Here is a 15,588-nt window from a genome sequence, read left to right as displayed (position 1 = left end):
ACATTCTCCCACCAACAAGACAACTCCTTAAAAGATAACATTCCTTCTTGATCTTATAAGGGGCCACACTGACATTTAGATCTGGATTGTGTGAACTGTCAATAATACGTCACTGATGTACAGCTCTCTGTCTCAAAAAACTTATGTAACTGTATTTTGATTTCTAATGGGTGCAAGAGTTCTTAGAGCTTTCTGAGATGCTCTTCCCAGGTTATAATCCTCAATCTGGCTCAAATAAAATTTTCCATTTCTTTCTTAGATCCACTGATTACTTTTTCATCAACAACTGTAATTATCCAATCAGGGGTGAACTGGGAGGGGGGGTGGTCAGCAGTTTCTACCACACGTCACTGGGCTACAGGGTCACCAAGAACATGACAGTCAACGGCGAGGAAAGGGCAGGAACCTCTTCTTAGTCTGCAAACGTAAGACCTCCTCTTTGTCAAAAGGAGCACAGGAAAGTCGGCCAGAATTTATTGTCACTCCTGATCTTTCCTTAGAAATGTTCTTCAAACGTATGGACACCAAGGGGGGAAAGCAGTGAGAGGTGGTGGTGGTGGGATGAATTGGGAGATTGGGATTGACATATATACACTAATATGTATAAAATAGATAACTAATGAGGACCTGCTGGGGCTTCCCTGGTGGCACAGTGGTTAAGAATCCACCTGCCAATGCAGGGGACACAGGTTCGAGCCCTGGTCCGGGAAGATCCCACATGCCGCGGAGCAACTAAGCCCGTGCGCCACAACTACTGAGCCTGTGCTCTAGAGCCTGCGAGCCACAACTACTGAGCCCAAGTGCCACAACTACTGAAGCCTGCACACCTAGAGCCCATGCTCCGCAACAAGAGAAGCCACCGCAGTGAGAAGTCCACACACCGCAACAAAGAGCAGCCCCTGCTCACCGCAACTAGAAGAAAGCCCGCGCGCAGCAACAAAAACTCAACGCAGCCAAAAATAAATAAATAGAATAAAATAAAATGAAACATTACGAAAAATTTTAAAAAAGGAACCTGCTGTATAAAAATAAGTAAAATAAAGTTCAAAAAAAAAAAAGAAATGTTCTTTGTGTCCTGGACATGAGGCTTTCCTCTGTTTCCACCTCTGGTGCACACCTCCATCATAGCATTCAGCACATTTTACTGAAATTCTCTCTTTGTATATTCCTCTTCCTCACTAAACTGTGAGATACTCCAGCACAGCCTGTAATCACCCATCCTTGTACCCCCAGGTACCTAATACAATGCTGGACCCCCTGTAGGGCTGCAGTACATATTTTCTGAATGAAATTGACTAGACTCTCTTCATACCCACCCCCCTCTAGAGCTAGGCTTTTACAGATGAATACACTTAGCACAACCTCCTGCTCAGCATTCGTGCCCACAGTCCTCCACCTACATTCCCAGTCGACCCCACACATCCCCGAGTCCATCTTCCTGAAACACTTATGTCATCACATTCTCTTCTGCTCAAGACCTGTCTTCCCTTCCCGTCAAGACTGTGCGCCTTGGCCAGGTCCCAGGGCCCTTGTACTCTGGCTTCCCAGCAGGGACAACCCAACACACACATTCCCACCTCGGGGCTTCTCCTGTTTGCCCGTTTGCCTATTCTGAGATACCTTCTGCCTACTCAAATCCTACCTCTGCTTAAGTTCAAGTTCTAACTCCTCCTGGAAGCTTCCCTGACCATGCCAACCCCCAGGGATCCTCGCCTCTGAATGTGTCAGCTTACAAAGTTGAGTACACAAAAAGATAATTATCTCTTTGTACCCTTTTCTTTCCAGTGTTTGTGTTTTTCCCACCCGCAAACTAGATTAATCTTCTTAAGGGCAGGGCAATATCTTACACGTCATCAGTGTGACCCACCACACCCACTGTAAAACCGGCACATTGTAGAAGCTCAAGACTTACTGGTGGTTAGGTCTGAAAATCTGAAACACAGACATGGTTAGTAATGACAAAACTGTTTTCTGAGTGGTACAGAGGCTGGTTCTAGGTGGGGCACAGTTGGGGCATAGGTAGGAGGGTCTGTAAAAGGGGGTTAGAAATGAAAATCTGTGCCACTGAAACTTAAGCTGAGTTCTCTTTAGCACCTAAAGGTATAGACCAGTGCTTTTCAAAGTATGCCCCCCAAACCAGCAGCATAAGCATCATCCGGGAACTTGTTAGAAATGCAAATTCTCAGGCCCTACCCCAGATTTCCTGAATCAAAACGCTGGGGATGGGGTCCAACATCTATGGTTTAACAAGCCCTCTAGGGGAACTCCAATATCCACTAACATTCGAGAATCACTAGCATAAACACACAAGAGTATTATCTTGGTATACCAGAAAGTTCCTTCCACCTTTAAGGACTGCCTATGGACATAATTTTTAACTCGTGTCTTCCTGTTTATTATTATTATTACTACTACTACTACTACTACTACTACTACTACTACTACTACTACTACTACCACCACCACCACCAAAATTAAAAACTGTAGTTAGGAAAATTGGCAGAGTACTAAGCAGTTGACAACTGTCGTGTTACTAGTATTACCAGTATTACTACTAGTACTAACAACAGTTATCAACTGCTTAGTACTCTCTGCTCATCTTCCTAACTACAGTTTTCAGGAGCCAGAGGTTGAGTGAAGGATAAAATCTATGAGTCATGGGGTACAGGCATTCTTGACCCTTTCAGTATGATGATGTTCCCCACTTGGCTCTCAGTCTTAAACCAGTGGTTTCTCATCACTCCTAACCACAGAGGCCACCTTCAGGCAAAGGCTCCGCCTGCCTGCCTTCTCAATCATCTTTATTTTCAGTTGGTACTTTAATCATTCTAATCTCCTACAGGAGGTCTCTAATATGTATAAAATAGATAACTAGTGAAAACCTGCTGTATAGCACAGGGAACTCCATTTCGCTGTACAGTAGAAACTAACACAACATTGTAAAACAACTATACCCCAGTTAAAAAAAAAAAAGAAAAGAAAGTGTCCTCAGGATAAATGAGGCAGGTTGAAGTGGAAGAAACATAGGAGGAGGTCTGGTTCTAACTACAGCTTTGCACCCTCAGCTGTGTGACCATGGGCAGCTAGTCACCTCCCATCTGTGCACCCCCTTTTCCCTACCTGTAAAGTTAGAGAGTGAAGATGATCTCAAAAATTCCACCTACAAACATTCAAGTGTTTAGGAGAAAAATAACATTACAGCCTTATGGACACTTGAAGTCAGGGCTGTGGATGATGGAAATATCCAGTGAGCACTGTCCAATGCAGTAGCAACTAGCCACACGTGAATCCTGAGCACTTGAAAGGTGGCTACCATGACTGAGCAACCTATTGTAACTTTATTTAATTTTAATTACTTTACATTTAAACTTAAGTAGTCCCACGTGGCCGCTGGCTACTGCATTGCACAGAGCAGCTCTAAGTGAATTCATGAAATGCAAGCCCTTTAGAACGAAGTGAAAAGAAAAACACTAACTTCATCTTCCAGCTTTAAAACGCTTGCATTTTTTTTAAATTTAATTTTATTTTTTTAATACAGCAGGTTCTTATTATTTATCTATTTTATACATATTAGTGCATATATGTCAATCCCAATCTCCCAATTCATCCCACCACCCCCCGGCTTTACCCCCTTGGTGTCCATACGTTTGTTCTCTACATCTGTGTCTCTATTTCTGCCTTGCAAACAGGTTCATCTGTACCATTTTTCTAAATTCCACATATATGCGTTAATATACGATATTTGTTTTCCTCTTTCTGACTTACTTCACGTTGTATGACAATCTCTAGGTCCATCCACGTCTCTACAAATGACCCAATTTCGTTCCTTTTTATGGCTGAGTAATATTCCATTGTATATATGTACCACATCTTCTTTATCCATTCCTCTGTCAATGGACATTTAGGTTGCTTCCATGTCCTGGCTATTGTAAACAGTGCTGCAATGAACATTGGGGTGCATGTGTCTCTTTGAATTATGGTTTTCTCTGGGTATATGCCCAGGAGTGGGATTGCTGGGTCACATGGTAATTCTATCTTCACCTCACACCTGTCAGAATGACTAGCATCAAAACGTCTATAAATAACAAATGTTGGTGAGGATGTGGAGAAAAGGGAACGCTCATATACTGTTGGTGGGAATGTAAACTGGTGCGGCCACTATGGAGAACAGTATGGAGGGTCTTCAAAAAACTAAAAACAGAACTACAGATCCAGCAATTCTACTCCTAGGTATATATACAATGAAAACAGAAACACTAATTCGAAAAGTTACATGCACCCCAAAGTTCATAGCAGCGTTATTTATAATAGCCAATACATAGAAGCAACCTATGTGTCCGTCGACAGATGAACAGATAAAGAAGATGTGGTATATATATACAATGGAATATTACTCAGCCATAAAAAAGAATGAAATAATACCATTTGCAGCAACATGGATGGACCTAGAGATTATCATATTAATTGAAGTCAGACAGAGAAATACAAATATCATATGATATCACTTATATGTGGAATCTAAAAAAATGATACAAAGGAACTTATTTACAAAACAGAAACAAACTTACAGACATAGAAAACAAATTTATGGTTACCAAAGGGGAAGGTGGGGAGGGATAAATTAGGAGTTTGGAATTAACAGATATACAAACTACTATATATAAAATAGATAAACAAGAAGGTTCTACTGCATAGCACAAGGAACTATATTCAATATCTTGTAATAAACTATAATGGAAAAGAATTTGAAAAAGAATATATATATACACACACACATATATATAACTGAATCATTTTGCTGCACACCAGAAACTAACACAACATTGTAAGTCAACTATACTTCAATAAAATAAAATAAAATACAAAAAAAAAAAATGAAATTTTGCCATTTGCAAAAACATGGATGGACTTGGAGGGTATTATGCTTAGTGAAATAAGTCAGACAGAGAAAGACAAATATTGTATGCTATCACTTATATATGGAATCTAAAAAATAAAACAAACAAGTGAATATAACAAAACAGAAAGAGACTCACAGACATAGAGAACAAACTAGTGGTCACCACTGAGGAGAGGGAAGGGAGAAGGGATAAAATAGGAATAGGGGATTAAGAGGTACAAACTACTATGTATGAAAGAAATAAGCTACAAGAATATATTGTACAGCACAGGGAATATAGCCAATATTTATAGTAACTTTAAATTGAGTATAATCTAAAAAATATTGAATCACTATGTTATACACCTGAAACTAATATAGTACTATAAATAAACTATAAACGTATAACTTTTATAGTAAACTATAAACTATACGTCAGATAAGAAAAAAAAGACAGAAAAGTGTCAGCAAACACATGTTACTGTCATCACCCAGCACTGCTGTAGTGACCTTCCTGAAGCCTCAGTAAATGACCCTTTAACCACTGGGAGGCTGAGGAGAGGGTACTGATACCGTGGTCGGGGGCAAGTGTAAGGGAGAAAGTTTCAGGCAGCCAAAAATTCAAACACTCATCAAACATTCAACAAAATATTCTACATGGCTTACATGCATTCAATAAATGTGATAAATCAATCAGCCAACAATTCCACTTTCCAGAATTTATCTAGCAATTATACTGGTATGAGTGTGGCACTGGAGTTTGTCTTTTTTACTGCAGAATCCTCAGTGTCTAGAACCATACTTGGCAGATAGAAGGTGAGTAAATGAGGTATGCAGATGTATATACAAGGATGCACATTGTAGTAACAACCTCAATGTCACCGGTTAAATTCATTATGGTCCATCCATAGTTGGTCTATGCAGCTGTTAAAAAGAACATCTCACACACACACATATACACACACACACGGATCTGGGGAAATGCACAAGATTAAAAAATCAAATTGCAGAACAACGTTCTGATCCCATCTACATGTACAGTCTGATCCAATCTACATTTAAAAAAATACAGAACGTGCATATGTATGGCTGTGTATGCACAGACAGTTTCTGGAAGGATATATGGAAACTTAATAATGGTCCCTTCTGAGGCCTGGGGCTAGAAAGATTCAGGAGGATGGGGGAGGAAACTTTTCAGTGCACTATTTGATTTTTTTTTTTATCCACTAGTTTTCTTTTTCAACTATTAAAGTTAACCTGATCATGTCACCTGGCCGATAAATATATTCCCCGAGGAAATGAGAGGGCAATGTTTACAGTGCAATGTAATTGGGGAAAACAGGATATAAATTATATCTCCGGTGTCATCATAATGGCAAACAGACAAAAAGAAAGCACGGAAGCAAAACCATTTTTAGACCCTATAAGGCCTGAGGCCCCTGCCACCCCTACCCCCAGACGATCCACAAGGTGGCAACCCAATCACTGAGGAGCCAAATCACTTCCATGGCCAGAGTGCAGGAAGCAGTCACAGTGACACTGCAAACGTCCTGCGGAGTGAGACAGGTCCTACCCTTCATTCTGAGGGAATACAGAGTGGAGTGAGCCCGCCTTAATTCTGCCTCAGGGCTGAGACCTTGTTCTTCCTTGTTCTTCCTTACCGAGATTTTAGCCATTAAGTGAGTCTGTGTGATCTTGAAAGGCAGAAACTGGCAGCTTAAAGGACACTAGGTGCCTTTAAGACTTCGTAATTGGGCAGAAAGGTGAAACCAGGCATGGGGCTTCCCAGCAGCTGAGATGTCTCTGATTTCCTTGCAGCAGCTCTGTGGAAGCATATCCCTTAAGAAAACAGAAGTGTCCGCTGGGAAAAGGGGCAAGAAAAAGTAAAGAACCTAAGGGCTGGAAGGCCTTGAGATAGCAGCTAGCCCAGCGCCTGCATTGCTAGGAAAGGAACTGAGGCCCAGATAAGGATGCATTCCTTCCAAAACAACTGCAGACCCAGGAAGGGGGGCGCTGTTGAGTGACCAGAGTTATAAGTTTCCTGGCGGCAACTGGGAAAGCAAGCTAGGTTTGAGAAATTATCCATTCTGGAAAAATACAGTTGGCTGCACATGACACGGAAGCCACAGGAAACAAAGGTCCAGTCCCTGTAAGTGTTCCAACCTCACATGAATAAATCATGATACCATCTTGAGCGGGTAGAGATCTCCCGCCTCAGGACTAATTAGTCATTGCACTTAACAAATCCCAACCTTCTTTGGGTGTGACTGGCAGCTTTGCCAGAAAGAAAGACCTTCCAGCCAGGGTTCTGAGCCAGAGGCTTGGCTGCCTGAGTCCTCCCTGGAGGTGCAGTGACTCCGGTCAAGTGTTCATTTACTTCATTTTCCTCTAACCAAAGGCTCCAAGATGGCCTTCCCGCATACCAGAGCACCTGACCCTTGGGAAGTAGGGTTATCTCCAAGACTGCTTACAGAGAAAAGTGTGATCCATCCTGCAGTCTGGTGTTCTAGTACTACCTGAGGAGACAGCAGTGCTGCGGGCAGAGGTGGAGGAGTGAGTATCTCCGACCCTCCCTCAGGCATGGGGAAAAACTTCCTGCCGTATCACACACCATCCTTCAGAGACCTGAGGGCTGTTGGGACAATCATCCAATGTTCAACCTAAAAGGGAGCTTTGAGAGTACCTAACAGTCCAACACTCTGGTTTCCAGAGGAAGAAATGAAAACACAGGAAGTGAGTGACTTGTTCAAAGCCACCAGATAATTTAGGAACAAATCACCCCCTCCTGGGTTTTCATTTCTTCTTCTGGAAAACCCGTGTTGGATTATTAAATACTCTCGAAGGTCCCTTTCAGGTTGAACACTGTGTGATTGTCCCAACAGCTCTCAGGTCTCTGAAGGAGACTTCAGGTCCTGGGCGAGGCCAGAAGCCCAAAACACTTCCCTACGCCAGGTGAGCAGCCAATGGTATTTACCAATAGGTACTGAATATTTACCAAAGACCACAGGCAAGGTACCACAGGGGAGCTGACGTCTAACTGAAAAAACAGATCTGATCCCTCAGAAAAGTCAATACCATTAAATAAAAACAAGATGTGCCACCTTTGAGGAAGGAGAGAGAAATTACCAGACAAGCAAGGGCATGGAGAAAGGAAGCATCCTAAGAGGAGGTGGGCAGGAAAGGATGAGGTGATGTGGGCAGAAGAGCACAGCAGGTCCCTGCAGGGTGGTGAGGCGGCAGGAGGGGGCACCACATGGTCAGGGACCTGTGCCAGCTGCGGTCTGGCAGGAGACCACAGCCTGGCTGACCCATGGGGCCCTGCCCTGCCAAGGACACCCTCTCGCCTGCCTATGCCATGCAGGACAAGGACAGCACGTCCCAGGTGGGAATTACCGCTCCGAAGTTCAAAAGCAGCTAACCCCAGGGCTCTATGAGCCCTTTTTTTTTTTTTTTTCCAAGTTAAATGCATTTTATCTTTAAAAAGTCCATTCACAAAATTGAATGATTAATTCAAGCTGCAAAGCAGTTAATGACTACTGCATGGCAGTGAAAATGAAGTGCACGGTAGCTCAGATAAAGGTCCTCATAAGGATGCTCCTTTTAGCCATGAGCTTGAACTGGAATTTTGTTTTTAAGAGTTGATAAGCCTGTAGTAGCACACTACTCCCTGGCAGTAATCAAAACCTTCTGCCACTGCCATAGCTACTGCTGCTGCTGGAACCACCATTGCCACCTTGGTTTCGGGGTTTGGCAAAGTATGGGCCTCCACCACCATAGGGGCCAGAACTTCTGCCTCCAAAGTTTCCTCCTTTCATGGGTCCAAAATTTGAAGATTGATTGTTGTAACTGCCAAAATCATTGTAGCTTCCACCACTTCCAAAACTGCTTCCATCATTACCAAATCCATTATAGCCGTCCCCACGGCCACCATAGCCACCACCACCGCAGCTGCCACCAAAGCCACCTCGACCACTGAAGTCTCCTCCACGAGCAAAGCTGTCACTCCCACCAAAACTACCTCCGTGACCACCACCAAAGTTTCCAGAACCACTTCGACCTCTTTGGCTGGATGAAGCACCAGCCATCTCTTGCTGAGATAGGGCTTTCCTTACTTCACAGTTGTGGCCATTCACAGTGTGGTATTTCTGAATGACAATCTTGTCTACAGAGTCATGGTCATCAAAGGTTACGAAAGCAAAGCCTCTCTTTTTGCCACTGCCTCGGTCAGTCATGATTTCAATCACTTCAATTTTCCCGTACTGTTCAAAATAATCTCTTAGGTGATGTTCTTCAGTGTCCTCTTAATGCCACCAACAAAAATCTTTTTCACAGTTAAGTGGGCACCAGGTCTTTGAGAGTCTTCTCTTGAGACGGCCGTCTTTGGCTCTACAACTCTTCCATCCGCCTTGTGTGGCCCTGCATTCATGGCCACATCCACCTCCTCCACAGTGGCGTATGTGACAAACCCGAAGCCTCTGGAGCGCTTGGTGTTTGGATCCCTCATTACCACACAATCTGTGAGCGTTCCCCACTGCTCAGAATGGCTCCTCAGACTCTCATCGGTTGTTTCAAAGCTCAAACCTCCGAGGAAGAGCTTCCGCAGCTGTTTGGGCTCTTTGGGTGACTCTGACTTAGACATGACGGCAGTGGAGGAGGGGGGGGACATCAACGATGCTTACTCGGCGGCGTCCATGGGCAGAAAAGCTCTATGAGCTCTTAATACGGGGTCCTCCCACTGCTGGTCTATGGGGGGCCAAGACCCACTTGACCATAAGGCTCTGGGGAGGAGTGGCAGCTGCATTGGCACAGGGCCCAGCCTTCAGTGATGGCACTGACCCCAGAGGTCTCAGGCAGCTCCAGGAGGAAAAAGGGGTGGCAGGTGTCACAGGTCAAAGAGTGGCCCCTCAAAAAAGATATGTCCATGTCCTAATCCCCAGAACCTGTGAATGTGACCTTCTGTGGAAAAGGGGTTTTTGGGGATGTCATGTACTTAGGATCTTGAGATGAGATCACCCTGGATTACCTGAGAGGGCTCTAAATCCAATAACAGGTGTCCTTATAAGAATGAGGCAGAGGGGCCTTCCCTGGTGGTGCAGTGGTTAAGAATCTGCCTGCCAATGCAGGGGACACGGGTTCAAGCCCTGGTCTGGGAAGATCCCACATGCCGCGGAGCAACTAAGCCCGTGCGCCACAACTACTGAGCCTGCGCTCTAGAGCCCGTGAGCCACAACTACCGAAGCCCATGCACCTAGAGCCCTTGCTCCGCAACAAGAGAAGCCACTGCAATGAGAAGCCTGCGTGTAGCAACGAAGACCCAAAACAGCCAAAAATAAATAAATTAATTAATTTAATTAATTTAAAAAAAAAGAATGAGGCAGAGGGAGATTAGACAGAAGAGGACACACAGAGGCACACGGGGGAGAAGGGGATGTGAAGACAGAGGGAGAGATTGGAGTGATGCATCTACAAGCCAAAGAATGCCAAGGACGAGCAGGAGCCACCAGAATCTAGGTGAGAGGCATGGAACCCATCCTCCCTCACAGCCTCCAGAAGGAACCAACTCTATCAACACCTTGATTTCAGACTTTTGGTCTCCACATCTGTGAGAGAATATATGTCTGTTGTTTTAAATCACCTGGTTTGAGGTAATTTATTATGGCAGCCCTGGGAAATTAATACAGTAGGGAAGAGGGATGGGGAAGCAGGCTGGCGGTTTCAGGAGTTCTGGGAAAAGATGTCACTCATCTTTGTGTAACAGGGTCGTAAGACCTGTGGCAGTGGGACCTTCCCAGCAGGGTATCCGAGGGGGACAAAACCACCTCTGGCTTCTGAGGACTTCAAGCCAGCTGGATGGAGGAGCCATGAAGAGGATGCCTACCCCACCTTGCCCCGTCCTGCTCTCCCATCAGGCACAGCTGCCACCAGAGGGGCTCACAGCCCCTTAAAGATTCTCTACCCAGAGCTGTGGTCCTGTCTGCCCACCCAAGGCCCCTCCACACCTTACCCTCTTTATCCATGAGTTTCCCAAAAGTAACAGGCACCACCCTTCTCCAGCAAGTTTCTCACAGCTCATTTTCATAGAGAGGCAGAGTAGTTCAGGGGAAAGTGTGCTGGCTTTGGAGTCAAACAGACCTGACTTTTAATCCCAGGGTGACTTGGGATAAAGTGATTGACCTCTCTGAGTCTCAGTTTTCCCATCTGTAAAGTGGGGTAACTAGGACAATTAGAAATAGTGCCGGTAAAATGCCTATGATCTGCTACACAACAGGAACACAATAAATGAGAGCAATTGTCATCACCATTATTTACATGACTAACAGAGTTTTTCTGGAACATTGGCCTGAGCCTGCCTTGTCCTCATTGCTGTGGTGGATACAAAGAGATCTACAACCTGGGGGCTGTCCTCCAGGGCCCTCACTCAGCAGAGAGTTGCCGAGTACCTGCTGTGCTCCCTCTTCTTACTCGCCTTCATATCCTTCCTTCACCAGTCACTAGCTGTGACCTCAGTCCCCTATGTACCTCCCATAGGGATGCAATACATATTTGTTTTGTGAATAAGGAATAAATGGTGTTGAGTGAGTCACCCAACCTCTTGAAATGTCAGTTTTCTCATCTGTAAAATGGGGCTAACAGCAGCTACGCACCCTGCTGCCTCACAGGGCAATTGTACAGACCAAATAGAAACAGCAGCCATAGAAGGCCACAGGGGCAAAGCCTACACAAAGCCCCAGATTGCACCTTGAAGGTTGTCTCATCTTCTACAGAGGTTGGCTCTGCTGGGCCCGGGACACTCTTGGGTTGCTTGCATCTCCCTGTGCCCAGGGAGCCTGCATTCCAGCACAATGGCAGGTCCACGTCATAAACTGGATGCAAACCTCCCTGCCTTTCCTGGTCTGGAGTCACAAAACCTTGGCTCAACTTCTGATGCTGCCTCTTCCTAGCTGTGTGACCAGGTCACTTAACGTCTCTGAGCCCTCATTTTCTCTTCTGTAAAATAGGGTTAATTGTCCCTGCCTATCTAGAAATGTAGCCACAAGAATTGAATGAGATAATGTATGTGAATGTGCTTCATAAACTGTAAAGTTCTATACAAATGTAGGTGATTATTACGATTATCATTATTATGTCAAAAAACAGATACTCACATTGGTGTGAGCCTCAGAGAAACCCAGACTCCTGGGCCAGAAGGAGAATACAGATGCCACTGCTCCTTTCAATTTTGGTAACTTTGAAGCCTTCTCCATCAAATTTCAAAATCCTATATGGTTCTGCCAGGAAACCAAATATGTTCTAGCCACAACTCTGGAGAACCACAAGATAAGCCATTTCCAGAACAGGTGCTGCTGGGCTTCAATCAACTCAGCTGCTTGGGCCAAAAACATAGTTTTTTAAAAACACCACATACCACAATTCAGCTCCTCCCCCAAAACTCACATCCTTTCTCCTAAGAAAACAAAATAAGTGGAAACCAACTTTAACCGATGAACTCCAACTCTGAGGCATTCATTCTCAGAAGGCAAGCCTTCCCGGGTGAAGGGGGCAGACGAAGCATTCTCCAGGTAGGTTACAGTAGCGAGATTTCCAGAGGAGCTGGGCGAGGAAGTGAGGCTCCTGGCCAGTCCCAAGGGCTGTGAGGACAGGATCTTTGGGCCCAAAGAGGCGATTGGTCAGACTCAGAAATTAGCTCTAGCAAGCCAGCTAAAAAGCTAAACCACCATGAGACTATTTTACTGGTTGTTTTAATTAACCAGGTACAAAGTAGGCCTACAGACCAATTTCTCCTCCTCCACAGGCCCTGACTGTGCAGCCCCAAACTCCAACTGCACCCCAACAAATGACCTCCCGCATCGCACAAGGGATGATGAGGATGAAGGGCCCTTTGGACTGGCCAGAAGGAACCTCAAAGAAGGTTCACCTGCCCCATGGTTCTTGTGGCCCCAATGGCCCCACTGGGTGGCCCCAGGGCCAAGGAAGGCAGATGGACCCAGTCCTGGGGTCAGGGCTGGCACACAAGGATGCTACCTGTAGCTACTTGCCGATGCTTTACGCTTGGGGCTGCGACTTCCTCCAAAGACCCTCAGTCCTGGATGGAGACTGCATGCATCTTGTTAGCTCAGGCTCCCTTTGCAGGTGTCTGTGCTCTCCTGTAAAACCCTAAATTGCTTGAGAGGCAGCCTGGCAGGGTGGGAAGAGCAAATGCTTTGCAGTCAGGCAGATGTAGGTTTGAATCCAGAGCCTGCTGCTGATGGGCTCTGAAGTTTTGGGAGGTGACTCTCCTAGCCTTGCTTTCCTCATCCCTAAAAGGTAGCTAATGCCTATCACACAAAGTTTTGTAAGGATTAGTAATATGTGGAAGGTTCCTGGCATATGGTTGGTGCTTAATCAGTGATAATTATTATTATTAATATAATGGCACTCCCACCCCTGCCCTCCAAATTCTAAGGCCTAGTCCCTCCTCCATACCTGGCTCCTGCTACCTTACCAGAACCACTGGAACCACTTACCAGAGTGCCCTGTGCTCAGACCTGCCTAGTTCTGGGCCAAGCCGGGCCTGGTCACTGTACAACACAGGGCTGGCAAACAGAAAGCACTCAAAGCAGTGTTTGTCTACATAGAAAAAAAAAAATCCTGCTATCTCAAGTGATTGGAATTTTTTCCCACCACATTCTGCTTTCATGGGTACAAATCAATACATAAACACGCTTAGATCAGGGTTTATTCTGAAGAGTACCTTCTCTCATATGGACTTTTCTCGTTTTTTGAGAGCTACGTTACCATACAATGTCCAGTAGGCAAAACACAAAGATCTGAGGTACTTAGAAGATTCTGAAAGTTCCTTCAGACTCTTCAAAGAAGGGTATTTTATTTCTAATACATTACCTTTTTCTGATTATAAGTAATGTGATTGTTGCAGACAGTGTGAAAAATAGTTTTTAATTACGGGCAATTTCACCATCTCTAGAGATGTGAATGTTTTGGTGTATTTCCTTACAGTCTTTTTTCTCTATCCTTCAAGAATGTAAGTATCCATTCATTTAAAAATGAACGATGAACCAGCAGGCCAGCCTATGCCAACGGGACAGCAGCTGTGGATCAGCCGTGAAGGTTCCCCTGTCCTATTTTCAGCTCTCCCCAGCCCTAAACAACGTATTTGTCAATGATATGCCCACAGATTGCGTAACTACATCTTGTCTCATCAGGGCTTGGTGAACTTCTGCCCCTTGAGTGAGTTAACACAGTCATCTCTGCTTTCCATTTTCGTGCCACAGAGTCAATATTTACTAGCCGTGTTGCTAAAACAGGCCCTGGGCACAGCCTCGATGCCAAGCATCCCTGTCTAATCTCAGCAACAGCAGTCTCAGTGGCACCAGAGGCTTTACTGTGCCATGGCCCTTGGTGACTCCTGCCCTGGGGAGTAGGTGGCCTCTGACCCAGCAAGGATGCTTCACATGATCATAAAGTCACAGGAGGCTAGTGCTGGAAGGTACTTAAACATTAGAGATGGGAAACCGAGATCCCCTGGGGAGGGAAAGGATTTGCCTAAGCACATGCAGCTGCAGAACCAAAGCCAGGAGGCCTTTACTCCCACACCAGCTCTTACTGCACGGTCTTGCTGAATGCTTCGACATGGAGAAAGAGCTGGGGTGGCAGTGGGGGACAGAACCCATTTCATCAGGACTGGAAATTGGGCAAGTGCTGCTCTAAGATGGTCAGTTTCACAGAGGGGTCTTCCCAAGACTGCCCTGGTCTCTTACAGTGATGATTCAGGTGATCCCATGGCATCATCAATTCTCTTGCCTCTTGCTAGAATTCATTCATTCATTCACTCATTCATCTATTCGTATGACAAATCTTTATGGAGCCCAGTCATGAGACGGCATTACTTGCTTCAACAAAGCAGTGTCACTTGGCCCACCTTTTCTGGAAGGATCTCTCTGCAGCTGTCAAAAGAGACAGACACTAAATAACAAGGTCAGGTCCTACTGTATAGCATAGAGAACTATATTCAATATCCTGTAATAAACCATAATGCAAAAGAATAAGAAAAAGAATATGTTATGTATATGTATAACTGAATCAGTTTCCTGTACACCAGAAACTAACACAACATTATAAATCAACTATACTTTAATTTAAAAGAAGAGAAACAGACAGACCCATCACGTAGCCCCAAGGAAGTCCGAGGCTTAAAGGAGTGAAATGTAGGAGAATCACGTTTTGGGGGTAGATCTCTGACAGCAGGCCTCTGAAGAAAGTCCCTACTCTTAAGAGTACCTCAGGTACTAACAGGAACAAGTCAAAAGCGAAAGGGTAGGTGACTTGGTGTGATATCAAATACCTGTAGTGTTTCTGTGGAGTAGTAGAAAGAGGAAGCACCAGGAGCGAGGAGACCTGCAATCAGGTTCCACTTGCACCACCAAAATGCTGCATGACCCAGAAAGGGAAAGTGTCTTGCCCAAAGTCACAAAGCATATTGACAGCTAAAGTGGGACTTGAATCAAGTTCTTTAAGTCCATGGCTGATGGCTCAGATGCCACAGATGAATCTTTGCATTTCTCTTATCCTCAGACAGCCCCAAGAAAGCCAAAATCATGACCTGGAACTTCCATGGCATCTCCTCAGTTGTGATTGGTCGTTGCCCACAAGGGGAAGCTCTGGCATCTTCTCTATCTGGGACTAGATACCCCGTTGGGGTTCGCAGAACTAGG

The 15,588-nt window shown here is 45.0% G+C and overlaps 1 protein-coding gene and 1 pseudogene across 1 annotated transcript in view; both read right to left on the bottom strand.

Moving 5' to 3' along the window:
- The window catches only part of DAPK2 (death associated protein kinase 2), a 120,561-nt gene that overhangs the window by 80,290 nt on the left and 24,683 nt on the right, over positions 1–15,588 (bottom strand). The gene's annotated exons all lie outside the window — the stretch shown is intronic.
- On the bottom strand, positions 8,419–9,518 carry LOC133085127 (heterogeneous nuclear ribonucleoprotein A1-like; annotated as a pseudogene).

The sequence above is a fragment of the Eubalaena glacialis genome, chromosome 2 (genome assembly GCF_028564815.1).
Source record: "Eubalaena glacialis isolate mEubGla1 chromosome 2, mEubGla1.1.hap2.+ XY, whole genome shotgun sequence".
NCBI classification, from domain to species: Eukaryota; Metazoa; Chordata; class Mammalia; order Artiodactyla; family Balaenidae; genus Eubalaena; species Eubalaena glacialis.
Note: the sequence above shows the minus strand (reverse complement) of the source record. Positions and strands in the feature narration are given on the sequence as shown.